This window comes from Equus przewalskii, chromosome X (assembly GCF_037783145.1).
Source record: "Equus przewalskii isolate Varuska chromosome X, EquPr2, whole genome shotgun sequence".
NCBI lineage: Eukaryota > Metazoa > Chordata > Mammalia > Perissodactyla > Equidae > Equus > Equus przewalskii.
This window is the reverse complement of record NC_091863.1, coordinates 49,450,075-49,465,659: the sequence shown is the minus strand read 5'-3', so window position 1 is coordinate 49,465,659 and position 15,585 is coordinate 49,450,075. Positions and strand designations below refer to the sequence as shown.

At 40.8% G+C, this 15,585-nt stretch overlaps 2 protein-coding genes across 3 annotated transcripts in view; one reads left to right on the top strand and one right to left on the bottom strand.

The window, feature by feature from the left end:
- Window positions 1–1,039, bottom strand: part of ZC3H12B (zinc finger CCCH-type containing 12B) — a 405,447-nt gene extending 404,408 nt beyond the window's left edge. Inside the window, exon 1 of one of the 2 annotated variants that reach the window (XM_070604140.1) lies at window positions 524–1,039. The gene's annotated coding sequence lies outside the window, so the exon portion shown is untranslated. The remainder of the gene's footprint in view (window positions 1–523) is intronic. The other variant, XM_070604141.1, reaches the window with a different exon arrangement.
- A 22-nt stretch (window positions 1,040–1,061) lies between these two features.
- ZC4H2 (zinc finger C4H2-type containing) overlaps window positions 1,062–15,585 on the top strand; it is a 67,748-nt gene continuing 53,224 nt past the window's right edge. The window contains exon 1 of the mRNA XM_070604163.1: window positions 1,062–1,172. The gene's annotated coding sequence lies outside the window, so the exon portion shown is untranslated. The remainder of the gene's footprint in view (window positions 1,173–15,585) is intronic.

Below are 15,585 nucleotides of genomic sequence, written 5' to 3'. Positions count from 1 at the left end.
TCTTACATGTCAGAAGTCAGAAGCCAGGCACACGGCTTTCAGAAGCTCTCCGCACACAAGTGACAAGAAAACTGAAAAGTAAGGGACTATGCCAGCTGCCTGTTCAAGCCTTGAGGCATGGAGCGACAGCAGCGTGAGACTAGGCTTTTGAGAAGACTGCGATCAGGCTGAGCCTCCTGAGAGCAAGAGCGAGGGAAAAGGGGTGAGCACGGCACTGGGAAAGTCTGTCCCCGAATCAGTGACCAGGCTGCGTGATTGTACGTAGAATTATCAGCGTCTATGGCATCTAAGAACCAAAGCTAGGCCTTAAGCACCAACCCCGCGTTCCTAGACGCCGGAGTTGAGACCAGAGAGTGGTGGTTCTGAGAAGGAAAAGTACCTCAAAAGGAAGAGAGAACCGCAAGCAGATGTAGGAGAGGCGTCAGAAGCTTCTGCAGGAGAAAGCAGCGCTTCGGTCGCCTCCCGGGGCCCCGGAGGCCGGAAAGGCTCCCCAGCACCGGGCGAGTGCGGTGCCACTACTCACCCCTACTCTCCTACGGTCCCCGTCGTCGCCCTGCTCGACACAGTCCCTGCAAGGGGAGCCCCTCCCCCGCCCGCCGCCTGGGGTGGGCTCAGCGGTCGAGAGGAGTCGGCGGCGCAGGTGTCCGTGAGCCGGGGCCAGAGATGCGCCCCAGGAGGAGCTGGGTGCAAGGGAGGCAGCCTGGTGCCCTGCGCTCCCTGGCGCCGCCAACTTCACCACCATCGACGTGGAGGGGCGAGGGGAGGCAATGGAGGGAGGCCCTCGCCCAGCGGCCCGGACCCTCCCGGGATACTAGGCCCGAGCTTGGGGGTTGGGGGGACCGCCGTACCCGGTCCCCTCAGCGACGCGACCCCCAGGCCTGATTCCCGTCCCTCAGCCCCCGCGGCCACAGAGCAGCGGCGACTCCCTCTCGGGGCCGCGGTAGCAGCTGCATCCTCGTGCTCCTCCTCCTCTGGCGCCGCTGCCTACACACACAGCCCCACCGCCGTTACAGCCCCGGCGCCCTGACCGCCGTCGCCTAGCAACCGCGCGCATGCGCCCCACCCCCGCCAGCTACCGCCGCCGCTGCTGGCGCCGCTGTCCGGGCTCAGTTGTCGACCTAGAAAAGTACGCAAAAGCCTGCTTCCTAGGGCGTGGATGGAGCGACGTCAAGGTAGAGGTGGGGCGGGGGCGAGAGGTGCAGGATGCTCAGCAAATCGAAAGAGGCTGGATGAGTTAGGATACGACCATCTCCCGGCCCCTCGACCGGCACCCCCGTGTTTGAGAGTGACAGTCCCATAATAAGTCTTCTAACTTATTTTTTATTCTTGCCTCCTCCAATCCATCCTTCGCAACGGCTTCCAAGAGGAATTTTCTAAATAACTTCTCTGACCATGTCATTCATCTGCGTTAACTCTAGTGGTTAAAGGACAGCTCCCTTAATAGGGCCTAACAGTTCTTGACTATTGCGACAGCATCCTCCCTGGTCTCCCTGCCTTTAGACTTGTCTCGCTGCAATCTGTTCTCATATTTCTACCAGAGCAATCTTTGTAAAACCTAAGTCTCCTACTCTCACTTCCCTCTGATTTAGAATATGAGGTTTGGAGTTAGAGCCAGTTTTGAATTTCTGCCCCACTACCGAGTAGTTATGTTTCCTTGAGCTAGGATGCTTAACCTCTCTGAATGTTTCCTCATCTGTAAAATGGGGATATTATAGTACCTATAGAATAATTATGAGGGTTAAATGAGAGAGTGCATGCAAAGCCCTTAACATACATAACTTACTCTGACACAGAGTAAGCACTCAGTAAAAAATGAGAGCTATTTTTCAGTAGATCTTATTGCTTATAATGAAAGATAAACTATAAACTCCCTAGCTTAGCATTCAAGGTGCTCTAAGATCTTGCCTCTATTTTTCTAGCCCTAGCTCCTTTCCACTCTCCCATGGGCAGCCGGCCACAGACCAATCCTTGTGGCTTTTGAGATACATCTAGATCTATAAAGTGCTTAGATATATTTCCTCAAGGTTTATCTGGGGAAGAATTCTATATCAACCCTGAAATTAATGACATGTATGTATCAAGTGATCCTTCCCAAACTATACATTGTTAATTTTAGAATGTTGACACTGAGAATTGACATGTAAGTAGTGACTGTTTACAAAAATTGTGTGGTTTTCTGGGGGCTTATTTACTTGATTTTTTTAAAATTAGGCTTAGACTTTCTGTAATGTGTAATGATAAAAATATGCCACTAATTTTGAACTTAATACAATGCATAAATGTATTTACAAACATCATGTGCCCTGCTGGATGTTTATTTAATAAAAGAGTTAAACATTTTAGGAAGTGTAAAAATAGCTGTACCATGTGTAAGAGCTCTGAGAAGCCCTAGAAGAATTGCTGTTGAAACATTAGTGGAGAGTTCAAATGGAATGTAAGACTAAAATGAAACTTTATGAGGCCCAGACAGCTAGAAAATATAGAAGAAAGAAAAGAACAATTGGAAAGGTGAAAAGGAGTGAATCACCCTGAGACTAATTAAGTAGAAGTACCAGATGGAAATAATCAACAAACTATAATCAACAGGGAAGATCATAACATAGGGAATATGTATTACCCCTGTGAATATGGCAGTGAGGTTGGATAGAGTTCTCACACAGATCATACCTTTCCTTTCATACGATACAGACATGCCTTTTAGGTTCAAAGGAAGACAATTCCTTAGTGTTCAGCCTTTTCCAAGGGCCATCAACAACTCAAAGGGACAGACTTCTAACAGAATTTGCTTATATCTTATAAAATCTGTATTTAGTCACATAAAATCTGTATTCTCTGTTCACTTATTGAACTCATTACATTCTATAGCACATGCTATTATGTTTACAGTGGAACAGAGGAATAAATATATAAAATCCAGCTAGTCACCTTTAATTCTTCCTTATCCCTTTCTGTATACGGAGCTGTGTCACTGCTGCACTTAAACTCCTTCAATATTTTTCCTGGGGTTTCAATATAAAATCTGAGCTCCTTTGCACACATCAGTGTATCTGCCTCTACTATGTTGGTGGAGTAAAAACCCCTATCAGCAAAAAGAGACCTATCCACATCAATATGGAAAGAAAGAAAACATTTGTTATTGAGTAAGCACAACACAGTACATGCATATAGGTAGCCTTCGAGAGCAAAGTCAGGATAAAATTCCATAGGACTTGTACAGTAAAGCAGATATGAAGTTCACTTGGAAATTGAGGTGGCTTTTTGTTTAGTTAATTGACTTCCTCCTAAAGAATAATAAAACTTCTCTTATCTCCCAAAAAGACACCTTGAATCTTCGCGAAAGACAAATAGTTATACCTGGAAATGGGCTCCCACATTAAGTCTGTAGGTGTGTCTTTACATTTCACAGGGGAATATGGTTCATGACCTTGGAAACATGTCTACATTATAAAACTGGAGACTGAGGTTTTCTAGTCCCTGGAGAGATTACATTCCAAAAGTTAGAGAAAGGATTCAGGCCCACTATGCACCCCAAAAGACACTCTAAGAAGTAAAAGGGAGGAAAATAGTCTTTTTCTCCTTTACTCACTTTTACCTTTACTTTTTACCTTTACAATTCAATGAGTTCTTCAAAATCAGAGCTCTGCTGGCACAGTAGATGGCATCTAGTAGATCGTGAGGAAGTCTTTCTTAAATAAATCAGAAAGTCATAAAAGAGGTGGAATTACTCTGAGTGTTGGCAGATGAGTAGGGGTTTTATAGAAGGGGGTAAGAATATTCCATGCAAAAGAAAAAATATGTTTAAGGTCCAGAAAATGTGAAAGTGCATGGTGTGTTCAGTGAAAGTAGAAAAGTTTGACTTACACATACTGTATCTGTATTTAGGGGCTTAGCAGCATAAGGGTGTAATGGAGTTGAGTAGTAGGTAGGAGTAGGTAGTAGGAGGAGGAAATGTAGGTTGGAGATAGATTGTAAAATGCCTTTAATGCCATGCTAAAGAGTTTTTAAAGGGTCTATATCTGATTGCTAAAATAGGGTGACGTACTAATACTTGTTTGAGGGTCTGGCACAAATATTGGACAGTGCCCTAGCCCCAAAGAGCTTATAATCTAGTGGATGCAAGAAGATAAAAAATAGTTAACATAAATGAAATACTGTAAGTTTACAGCTGTATTTGAGGGGGAGGATATAGGATTGGGGATAGACTTTGGGTAAAATTTCCAAGAAAATTCCTTGGATGATTTCATCTTGACTTATAATGTAAAGGGTCTCCATAATTGGAGTAGTTCCTGGAATTCAAATTCTTGAACCATGTGTTTCCATATACTGTAGTTCTTTCCCACTTTCTTCTCTGTTTCCATTCCAGCTCTTCTAAAGAAAATCACTCTGATCATTTAATGCAAATTAATGTCACCACACATTTAGTTTCTCATCTCACCATTTGGCACCAGTTGGTAATTCTTTCACTTTTTCTTGATCAGTGCATCTCCAACTCTCCTCAGCTATTATTTCAAACCTTAACCTTTCTCCACTATGACTGATGACTTCATCACTCACCTGTCAAACCCAACACCCAACTGATTACTTCGTCACCTACCTTCCTTAAAAAAAACTGAAGCCATCAGGCATTTTTCTCACCTATAATCTGCCTCTGCTCGTGTATTATACTTCGATCCCTTCAGCCTTACATAGACTTTGTAAAACTAAATCTTCCATCTGAGCTCCTGATGCTTGTCTCACCCAGCCCCTCGGAGATCTTGCTCTATCACTTTTTCTTTCTGTCTTCAATACCTTACACCTCTCCCTTTCTACTGACTCATTTTCTTCAGCTTGTAAACGTACTCAAGGATCTTCCATCCTTAAAATAAACACTTTCTTTTTATCCTGGAGCCTCCTCTGGTTTCCTTGAAGTGTCTCTTGTTACCCTATTGTCTTTCCTTCTTACCCAGAGATCTCAAAAGTGGTATAAATAACCACCGTACCAATATATTTCTATATTTACTCCCTCTATTCCTTTGCTCCTTGTTTACCTTTCAACCATTGTAATAGAGTTTTCACATACTTCTCTCCATTGAGACCTCTTTTGTTAAGAACACCAATTACCAACAAATTTCTCTATGCAATGGGCACTTTTAAGCCCCTTTCTTATTGGACCTCACTTCTGCATATGATGGTGTTGATTAATTTGTTTTGCTTGAAATTCTCTACTCGCTTGACTTCCAAACACACATTCTCTTTGTTCTTTTTCCTTCCTCTTTAGCTTTTTCATTTATGTAACTTTCATGGATTCCTCTTCTTCTACCTACCTGTGAAATGTTTGTGTTCTACCATGGTTCTGTCCATGGCCTATTTCTTTTGTTCTACTCTCCATGTTCTATTACCTATACATGGGTGACCTTCAAATATATGTTGCTAGTTCAGACCTCCCTCCTGATATCTAGATCAGTAGATCCAACTGTCTACTAGACATCCTCACTGGATACTCCTCAAGCAATTCAAATTCTTTTCGTCCGTAACTAAACTCATCATCTTCCCATGCTAATGTGTTCTTCTTCCTTGTTGAGGAAGATCCCCAAAAAACTCACCAAGGGGAGACCCTGTTGTCATCACACAATAATTTCACCTCCCCACAGAAACAGATGAAATAACTAGATTATGACCATTTTATGTGAGTTATGTCAAGACTGCTGTACATTTTACTGAAAATTAGGCTGCCTAAATGCACCAAGGAAGAATAAGCTGCGTCACACAAATGGAAGCTCCATGAAGATAGGAATTTCTTTTTGTTTTGTTCACTACTGTATCTCCAGTACTTAGAATAGTACCTGGCACATAGTAAACCCTCAATAAATGAATGAATCTGTATACCCTCTGCTTAAAGAGCCTTCCTTTAGGAATTCTTCAAGATTGTAACAGAATAAATTTATTCATAGATTAAAGAAGAATGTGTCCTTTTTATATCTGAAATAAGGTGAAAGGAAGTTGTAACTGCATTCACCCAGATTTCTGCCCATGGGAAGTAAAGAGAAAGGATCGGGGGAATAAAAACACTTCACCTATCTTTTAGAACAGTCAATTGGTAGTTAGTTCTTCCAGGGGCTCAGATGTCTGCTATAGACAAAACTCCTCTGACGTTTGCGTCTAGTCCCTGAGTGGGCAGTGCCAGTTCCACTTCAGGAAGAAGGTTGGAAGGATTGTGGGTAATATCTGGATCTTATTTGGCATTGTATTCAATAGTGAGTAGCAAGCATGTGAAATCCTTTGCCCTGTCTCCCAAGCCAGAAACTTGGAAGTCACCTTAGATTCTCTTTTTTGCCCCCTGCCCCTCACACCTAATTAAGTTAAGAAGCCCTGTTGATTCTCTCTGCTAAATCTCTCTCATATCCATCTTTCCTTTATACTTGCACTGCCACCAATTTTGCCTTAGTTTAAGACCTCATCTTTTTTTAGGACTATTTCAACAACTTCCTAATTGGGCTCTTTGCCTTCATTCTTACCTCTCCTCCAAACCATCTTCTACACTGCTGCTTGAATGACTTATCTAAAATACAAACCTTACCAAATTTTCCCCTGCTTAAAAACATTTCAAACCTACTCTCCAGTGCCTACTAAATACACTTGAAGCTACATAATACTCTTTATAACCTTTCTCTTCTTCGACCTTATCTCCTACCATTATCTGTATTCCACTTCATGCTCAGAAATATACTATTTGTAATTCTCCTTTGATGAACATCCTCCTTCTTCTGGGAGCTTCCCTTTCCACCAACTCCATCCCAATGTCACTCTAGAAGTTTTCATGTTATCTGACCCCTTGGCCACATTGACCACTCTGGGTCTATCATAGTCCTTCCTTAAGAAATTTACAATCTGGACTAAAAGATTTTAGCCCACTCAGGCTGCTTTCTTGTGCTGAGTAGTGTACACTTCAGAGCTGTTGGCAGCAGCCATTTTTATGCCATATGGTCTGGGAAAGAGAAAAAGCTGGTCTGCAATGAAAGATGAAGCAGTTACACCGAGAGATGTAGAGATGAGAAAGGGAGTTTCCAGATAGCAGTTGAGTCCCTGGCTCCGGCTTATTCCTTTAAGCTCACTTGCTTTATTGTTCTTGGTTTCCATAAGACACTATCCTCATGCTAAATTTCTTTTGTTGCTCAAGCTAGTTTGAATTGAATTTCTCTTCCTTGCAAAAAAACCATACTGCTCTCCCACATCTTGTGTTTAACACTCTGTGTCATTGCCCTTTATCTTCCCTTTAACTGCGAAACTGTAGCTCCCTCTACCACCATTTTGCCTGAATAATTCCTGTTTTAGTGGAGAAGATAGCACGCAGGCCCTCTGTCTGTACCAGGAAGGTACCTGCCTTTCTACCACCCTTTCCTCCCAAGAAAAGAGAATCCCCATACTATAGGTCACATGACATGACCACGATTGAGTCGTATTTAATAACAGGTAGGATTATTGTCTGCAAGTAAGTTTCATGCCCATGCATGGCCCTTCCTTTCCTATTCCTCCTCTGTCTCTGTTGTGAATATTGTAAGAGGACCAGAGCCTTCTTTACAGCAGCAGTTCCAGCTATGCTTGTCTCTGTCTCTCTCTTGCTCTCTCTCTCTCTCCCTCTAAGAGTACTGGCATTAATTCAGATTCCTATGCCTTGTGGCTGGCCAGAAAACAGCAACATTGGATTTGACCTTGGGAACAGGAGTGCCGTTAAGGAACCTCGCATATTTTAAATGAACTATGTTTCAACCACGCTTTCCCATTACTCTACACCAGGGAATGTTTTGTGCAGCCCCCTATATTTAGTAATCAGAGTTGCAGCTGGTATTAGAAGGAAAAGAGATTCTGTCTTGAAGTAGGAGATCCTTTAGGGAATGTAGACTGAAGAGGCAGCTGCACGTCTGCTGAAGCTAGATTAGAAGGCAGAGTCCCACATGAAGAAAGGAAAATTCTCCTATGGCCAGCCAGGAAAGGACCTTTGTTAGATAGAAAAAATTTTGGTGCATGTGCTTTTAGGCATTTATTGGAAGACCAGTGTCTTGCTCTCCCCCACCCTCCCACCCCTCCTTGTCTCTCACTTGAAGTTGAGTAATGGTATATTTCTTCAAGACAGGTCATATCCTGCTTTGGCAGGAAGATTTAGATGGCAGAAGAAAATTTGTGTCGCTATTTAGGTAACCAAGGCCTGGGGAATTCAAAAGCTGAGGGAAAACAATACTGCCATGGATTCATGTTTGGTAAGTGCCAATAGTAGCAGCACAGAGCTAATAAATATTTGAGATTCCACAAGGCTTTTAGAAGATAAATATGGAAGCACACTTGATCTCTTGACAGTTTCTCTCAGTTTATTTAATAAGTTACAGACACTGCACAGTTAGCACAAATTCATAGTCATATACATGAAGTTAAAACCAAGATTTTGGCTTTTTTTTCTGTCCACCCTCTATTCTTGTTCCCTGAGCAGTAGGACTGGTAACAGTAACACGGGAACATTATTTTTGCTTAATATTGTCATAAGCACTTGGTCCTACATTTTATGAGTGTAGAACTGAAATTTGAGAAAAGTGAGACCCAGGGGAGACTTGAAGTCTTATCAATCCAACTTCAGAAGTGTTAGAACAGTTACAATCCTAGTGAAAAGGAGCCAAGTCTGTAGTTGCTGAAGGAAACCAGACTCCACCCAGGCATCTGGGTGACACCTCCTCTGGCTAAGATAAAGAAAAATAAGAAATTGGGAATAAGATAATTTTTGGCTTTAATTTCTTTGGAAATTTAATTTCTACAAGAGAAGAAGGTTTCCATATGGGACTTTATCTTTTCAGAAACTTAATCTTCACGGGTTTCATATTGTTCAAATGTAGGACATTATATTGCTGGGCTAGTGTTGCATTATCTGGACTGTGTTACCATGTAGTACTCATTGAACCAGGTTGGACAATTGTAGATAAGCATAATTTGACATGGGAAATAAAATAGTGGGTAAATTTTTGACCTGCTATGTAGCTGTGGTCCTGGGAGGATAAATAAAAGAATGATGAATATCAGGGAGATGGTATCACAAAAAGAGGAGCAGAACTTCCCCAATATTCCATAGGTCTTCTCCCACAAGGGAGATGATTACCTTCTTAGCTGGCTACCATCTTGACTATTAAGCCCAAAGGGTTAAGAGAGAATGAAATGTAAAGGAGTATAAGAGGAGGGGAGTTTCTGGTCCCTCTCCTCACATCAGAAAATTCTCTAACAGATGGTTTCCATACCTTTTCCTACCCTTTTATTCCCTCTTCCTAAACAGAAGGGAACACCAAACTGATAGATCAGGTGGAAAGACACTGCCTGGGCCACATTTACATATACCTGAGGAATGGGGTCACTAGACAAAAGACCAGGCAGCTGGGCGTGACCTTGTTCTTGGCTGCTCCTCCTTCCATTCTGCTGGGATCATTGAAGTTCTTTCTCTTCACTTAAGGTTCCTGTGCCCTGCAGGTGATAAAATGGTGGTAATATTTTTATTCATGCTGCGTTGGGGAGGTGGAAGCCTCTCTTAGGCCTCAAGCCATGCCATACACTTCAAATCAGGTTTACCAGAACTCTATATTGGACATATTGGGCCCAGATCCAACTAATAATAACATGGTGCTCTGTTTACCATTTTTTATTGCCCTGCTCTCAGGGAACAATTGAGGAGGAAGAGTAAGGCAGAATTTAGGCATTCCTGGGCATTCTAGCCAATACCAGCAAAATCTCTTCACATCCTCAATACTATTTATCTTCTAACTTTGTTGTATTAGGTATCTATGGGATTATCTACCCAGAAACTGTCTCTAGGAATTCTGCTCCCCTTATCCTGTCCCTCCACCCCACCATCTACATAGTTGCAATAACACCTGCCATGTTATTACAATATAATCATATAACCCTTAACCATAGTTGATTGGACCAGGGTTGAGCACATTATTTCAAGTGGGCCTTTTCCCTAGGGTAAGAAGGTAGCACCAGATGCATCTATCCCTTTTATTAGAAGAACAAAAGCTTCCCTGGAAGCCCCCCAAGCCGATTTTCTTTAATGATCATTGGTAAAAACTGGATGCTTGGCCACCTTGACTTTAAGGAAGCTGGAAAAATGAGGATCTCACATGGGGCTGATCACATTGCTTCCAAGAACAAACTTATGGTTCTGTTGGAAAGAAAAAAGGGTCAATGGGTACTGGGAAAGCAATTAACATGGTCTGCCACACTAATACATTTATTTGTAGATATAATACCAAAAAAATTGCTAAACATAAACCTAACTGCCTTGCGAGGAAAGTGATCCATTTAAAAGGGAGGCTCTTTGTTTGGTGGCATATTGTTTATGGGTTGAGGTAGGCAAGCTGGTAGAGAGGAGCTAGGGAGGACAGAAGAACTCTGAAAAGTAGAAGAGAAAGTGTTTGGAACTATGAGAGCAATCTGGGAGGGAAGAAGATAAGAGAAGAGATGAGAGAAGAAGAAAGAAGTTGGTGGAAAGGCACATGATCCATGTTCTGAGCTTTTACCTCCAAATCACAAGTAGAGTCTAGAACTCATGAAAAGGTTATTGTAAATAGATTTATTGTGAAAACTGTTGAAGGGTTGTTCTCTATGTATAAATTGTATTGGAGTAAAACACAGACAGCATGTGTAGATACAGGAGCCATAGGCCAGAGCCCAAGGAAAGCAAGGAGGTGTATATCCCACAGATGATCATAGAAATCATGAGGAGAGTCAAGAGTTCATATATATCGTGGAATGGTAGAGGCCAAAACCAATTATTCCAAGATTTCTGAGAAGTAAGGCAGACCCAGCCAACATCTGAGTTATATATGTTTCTTTTCCCCACTAAGTGGTAAGCTCTTTCAGAACTAGAATAACATCTTATTCATCATTGCATCCCAGCACTTAGCCAGATGCCTAGAACATAGTAGTCTATAAATATTTCTTGAATTAAATTGAACTAACCTGCCCTATGTTGTAATTCTCAATATACCTATCTTAATTCCTTTAGTAAATTGGAATCTCCATTAATACTGTGTCTGATTCATCTTTTTATTAAATAAGGTGCCTTGAACATATTAGGTGCTGAAAGGGCCAATTTTCAGAGCCCTGTTTTCATGGAAAGAGATAAAGTCTCAGGTAGCCTGAATCCCATGTCTGGTGTGCTGTAGAATGTAGGCTCTGATCTTTTGGCAGCCGGTTTCCCTTAGGCCAATATGAAAATGAATTTTTATTCCCAAGAAAATATCAATTGATGGCAGGGGAGGGTAGCACAGACACATATTGTGTGACAGAGGGGAACCAGCTTAGGATTTTAATTTGCCACCGATCATCCACAAAATAGACAGTCAAGCAGATAATCAAGAGTTGGCAGCATATAATCACTACTCACAATTAGAAACTGTAGTTCATTTATTATAAGTATAACTGGGTGTAGAAAAAACACTGGCATGATAAGAACTATAATGTTGAGTGTGAAAATCTTTCTGAAGTGAAATTATGGGTGTTTATTTCTTCATCCTTTTATGCAACTTGTAAAATGCAGGATATGTTCATAAATGATTTTTAAAATAAATTCAGTTCACTTTTGTCAATAATAATAGAATTAACATTTATTGAATGCCTAGTATGTGTCGAGCACTACACTGGGCACTTTATAAATGTTACATCACTTAATCCTTGATATGCCTTATTCAGCCAATTTTATGGATGATGTAATAGGTTCCAGAGAAGCAAAGTGATTTCCGCCAGAATACAGCCAGAAAGTTCAAGTGTAAAGATTTAAACCCAGTTTTGTCTGAACAACTTGGTGAAACACTGATTGCTGGGCCCCACCCCCAGAGTTTCTGATGAAGTAAGTGTAAGTTAGGGCTGAGAATTTGCATTCTAACAAGTTCTTAGGTTATGCTTACCCTGCTGTTGTGGGGATCACACTGTGAAAACCATTGCTGTGGAGAATCTAAGTATTGTAAAAGCCTAGTCTTGAGCTTCCAAGTCAGTGGACTAAAGCACAGTGGTGTGCCATGAATGAATGATAGGTGTGCAGAAGTATTGAATCCCTTTTGCCTTTAGAATGGTTGGGTGGGACCTGGAGTAATTGATCGCCTTAGACCACAGGAAGCCTTATTGTTTATTCCCAGTGCCATAAAAATATTATTTTATATAATGTGAAAAGAGTTAGGAAGTACTGATCTGGCCCCACCACTCGTATGATGACTGAATCCTTTCTACAAAATCTCTAACAGATGGTCATATAGCTTTTGCTTGAATACCTCCAGAGATGGGGAACTCATTCCCCTATTTTTTATTCGGTTCCATTTTTAGACTTCTTTAACCTAAATATTAGAAAGTTTTCCCTCTACACAAGCAGACAGCTGGAGTAAGGGAGAGTAGAACAGAAAATATCTGAATCATGAGTTGTCAGTTCATGGCAGAAATTTTGATGTTCTGGCGATGTCCATCCTTTCCTTCCTGTATCATTTTTTGCTGCAAAACAAATTTCCCTTAAAATCTAGCAGCTTAAAACAGGTCACATTTATTATCTCATAGTTTCTATAGGTCAGGAATCCAAGCACAGCTTGATTGGGCCTACCACTTCATGGTCTCTCACAGGCAATTATCAAGGTATTGGCTGAGCTATAGTCATCTCAGTGCTTAACTTTGGAAAAATCTACTTCCAAACTTAAATGGTTGTTGACAGGATTCAATTACGTGTGGATTATTGGAATGGGGGGTGCCTCAGTTCCTTGCTAGCTGTTGGCTAGAGACTGCTTTCATTTCCTTGCTACATAAAGCTCTTCAACATAGCAACATATTTCATCACAGCTGCAAGATAAGAAGTTGGTAGAGTCTGCTAGTAAGATGGAAGTCACAGACTTTTGTAACCCAGTCTTGGAAGAGATATCTCATGACTTTGACCATATTCTGTTCATCAAAAGCAAGTCAATTGGCCAAGCCCACACTCAACGGGAGGAAATTATACAAGAAAATGGATACCAGCAGGCAAGGATCATTGGGGGTCCCCTTAGAAGCTTACCTACTACACAGACTGTTCTGTATTTCTTCTTAAAGAAGCCACAGCCCAAACAAGGAAGCTATTATCACTATGTTCCCTCATTTCCCTGGGTTAGACAATGTCTTAAATTAGGCTAAACAGAGACTGGGTTGCTTGCTGCAGGGAGCTGAGCTGGCAGGTCATTGTAGCACAGACCTTTAGCTGCCAATAAAGTACCTATTTTTATAGTCTTCCTTGCTAGAAGACCTGAAATTTTATTCAGGGAAACAATGTTCCTATTTCACTTTCTCTGCCCTCTTTGTAGCTAGGGGTGGGCATAAGACTTAGTTCTGGCCAGTGAAATGTAAGGGAAAATTTGATAAGCATTTCTTGGAATGCTTTGCTTTCCTGATAAAACGGGACAAAAACAGCTAGCACTTTTTTCCCTTTCCTCCTTTTTCCTGCCGTGGGCATGGCTATGATGGCTGGAGTTCAAGCAGCCATCTTGCAACCATGTGAGGAAGGTCACTGAAATACTACTTCTAACATCATTGAACTGTTATCAACACCAGTAACGCTTTACATCTATACTTATTAAATGAGAAAAATCATTATATTTTTAAGTCATTGTAGTTGATTTTCTTGTTTATTGCTGCTGAAATCATGCCTACTTGGTGCGGTCACATAGACTGTAGGGCTAAAACTTCCTTTTTTTTTTTTTTTTTGAGGGAGATTAGCCCTGAGCTAACATCTGTGCCAATCTTCCTCTATTTTGTATGTGGGATGCCTGTACAGCATGGCTGATGAGTGGAGTAGGTTTGCACCTGAGATCTGGACTTGCAAACCTGGGCCGACAAAGTAGAGCATGCAGAACTTTAACTACTCAGACACAAGCCAGGCCCCTCAATGTCTGCCTTTTTATTGAAGGTTTAATTAATTTATATTTTATGTAATTACTGATAAAGAAGGACTTACTTCTGTCATTTTATTATTTGATTATTTGTTTTCTGTATGTCTTATGCTTTTTTTGTCTCTCATTACATCCATAATTGCCTTCTTTTGTGTTTAGTTGACTTTTACAGTATACCGTTTTGATTTCTCATTTCCTTTTGTTTCTATTTTCAGATATTTTCTTTGCTGTTACCATGAGGATTACATTTTCATCATAAATTTATAACAATCTAGTTTGAATTGATAAGAACTTAACTTTAATAGCATGCAAAAGCTGCTTCTATACATCTTTGCCCCCTACTTTATGTTATTGTCAAAAATTATAACTTTATGTATTGTGTTCCCAATAGCATAGATTTATACTTATTTTCTGTCATTTGTCTTTCACATCCTGTAGAAAATAAAAAGTGGAGTTACAAACCAAAAATATAATAATTCTGGCTTTTAGATTTGCTCATGCAGTTACCTTTATCAGAGATCTTTATACGGCTTTGAGCTACTGCCCAATGTCCTTTCATTTCAACCCAAAGCATTTTAACCCTTTAGCATTTCTTACAGGGTAGGTGTATTGGTAGCAAACTCTTTCAACTTTTGTTTTTCTGTATGTCTCAATATCTCCCTTATTCTTGAAGGACAGTTTTTCTGAATATAGAATTCTTGGTTGAAAGTTTGGGTTGCTTTCAGCATTCTAAGTATGTCATCCCACTGCCTTCTGGCTTCCATGGTTTCAGATAAAAATCAGCTGTTTATCTTAATGAGAATCCTTTGCAGGTGACAAGCTGCTGCTTTCTTGCTGCTTTCAAGTTTCTATTTGTCTTTGTCTTTTAACAGTTTGATTATAATGTGTCTCAACGTGGATCACATTGAGTTTATCCTACTTGGAATTCATTGAGTTTATTGGATATAGGGTATTGTCTTTCATCAAATTTGGATGGTTTTCAGGCATTATTTTGTCAAATGTTCTTTTTTGCTCCTTTCTCTTTCTCTCTCTCTCTCATCTCTTTTTGGGACTCCCATAATATTTGTGTTGGTCTGCTTGATGGCATTTATTCTTTTTTTCTTTATGCTTCTCTCAATAGATAATTCAATTATCTTATCTTTAAGTTCACTGATTCTGTCTTATGCCTGCTCAAATTTGCTGTTGAACACTTGTAGTGATTTTTTTTTTTTGAGGAAGATTAGTCCTGAGCTAACTACTGCCAGTCCTCCTCTTTTTTGCTGAGGAAGCCTGGCCTTGAGCTAACATCGTGCCCATCTTCCTCTACTTTATACGTGGGACACCTACCACAGCATGGCGTGACAAGCAGTGCCATGTCCACACCCGGGATCTGAACCGGCGAACCCTGGGCTGCTGAGAAGTGGAATGTGCGAACTTAACCACGGCACCACTGGGCTGGCCCCTGTAGTGATTTCTTTTTATTTTGGTTGTTGTACTTGTCGAATGCACAACCTGTTTGATTCCTTTTTGTAATTTCTATTTCTATGTTCATATTCTCATATTGTTCATACATCATTTTCCTGATTGATAAAGAACCTTTAGTTCTTTATGGTTTTCTGTAGTTCTTTTAGCATATTTAAGACAGCTGTTTTGAAGTCTTTGTTTAGAAAGTTCAGTGTCTGGGTTTGTCCAAGGA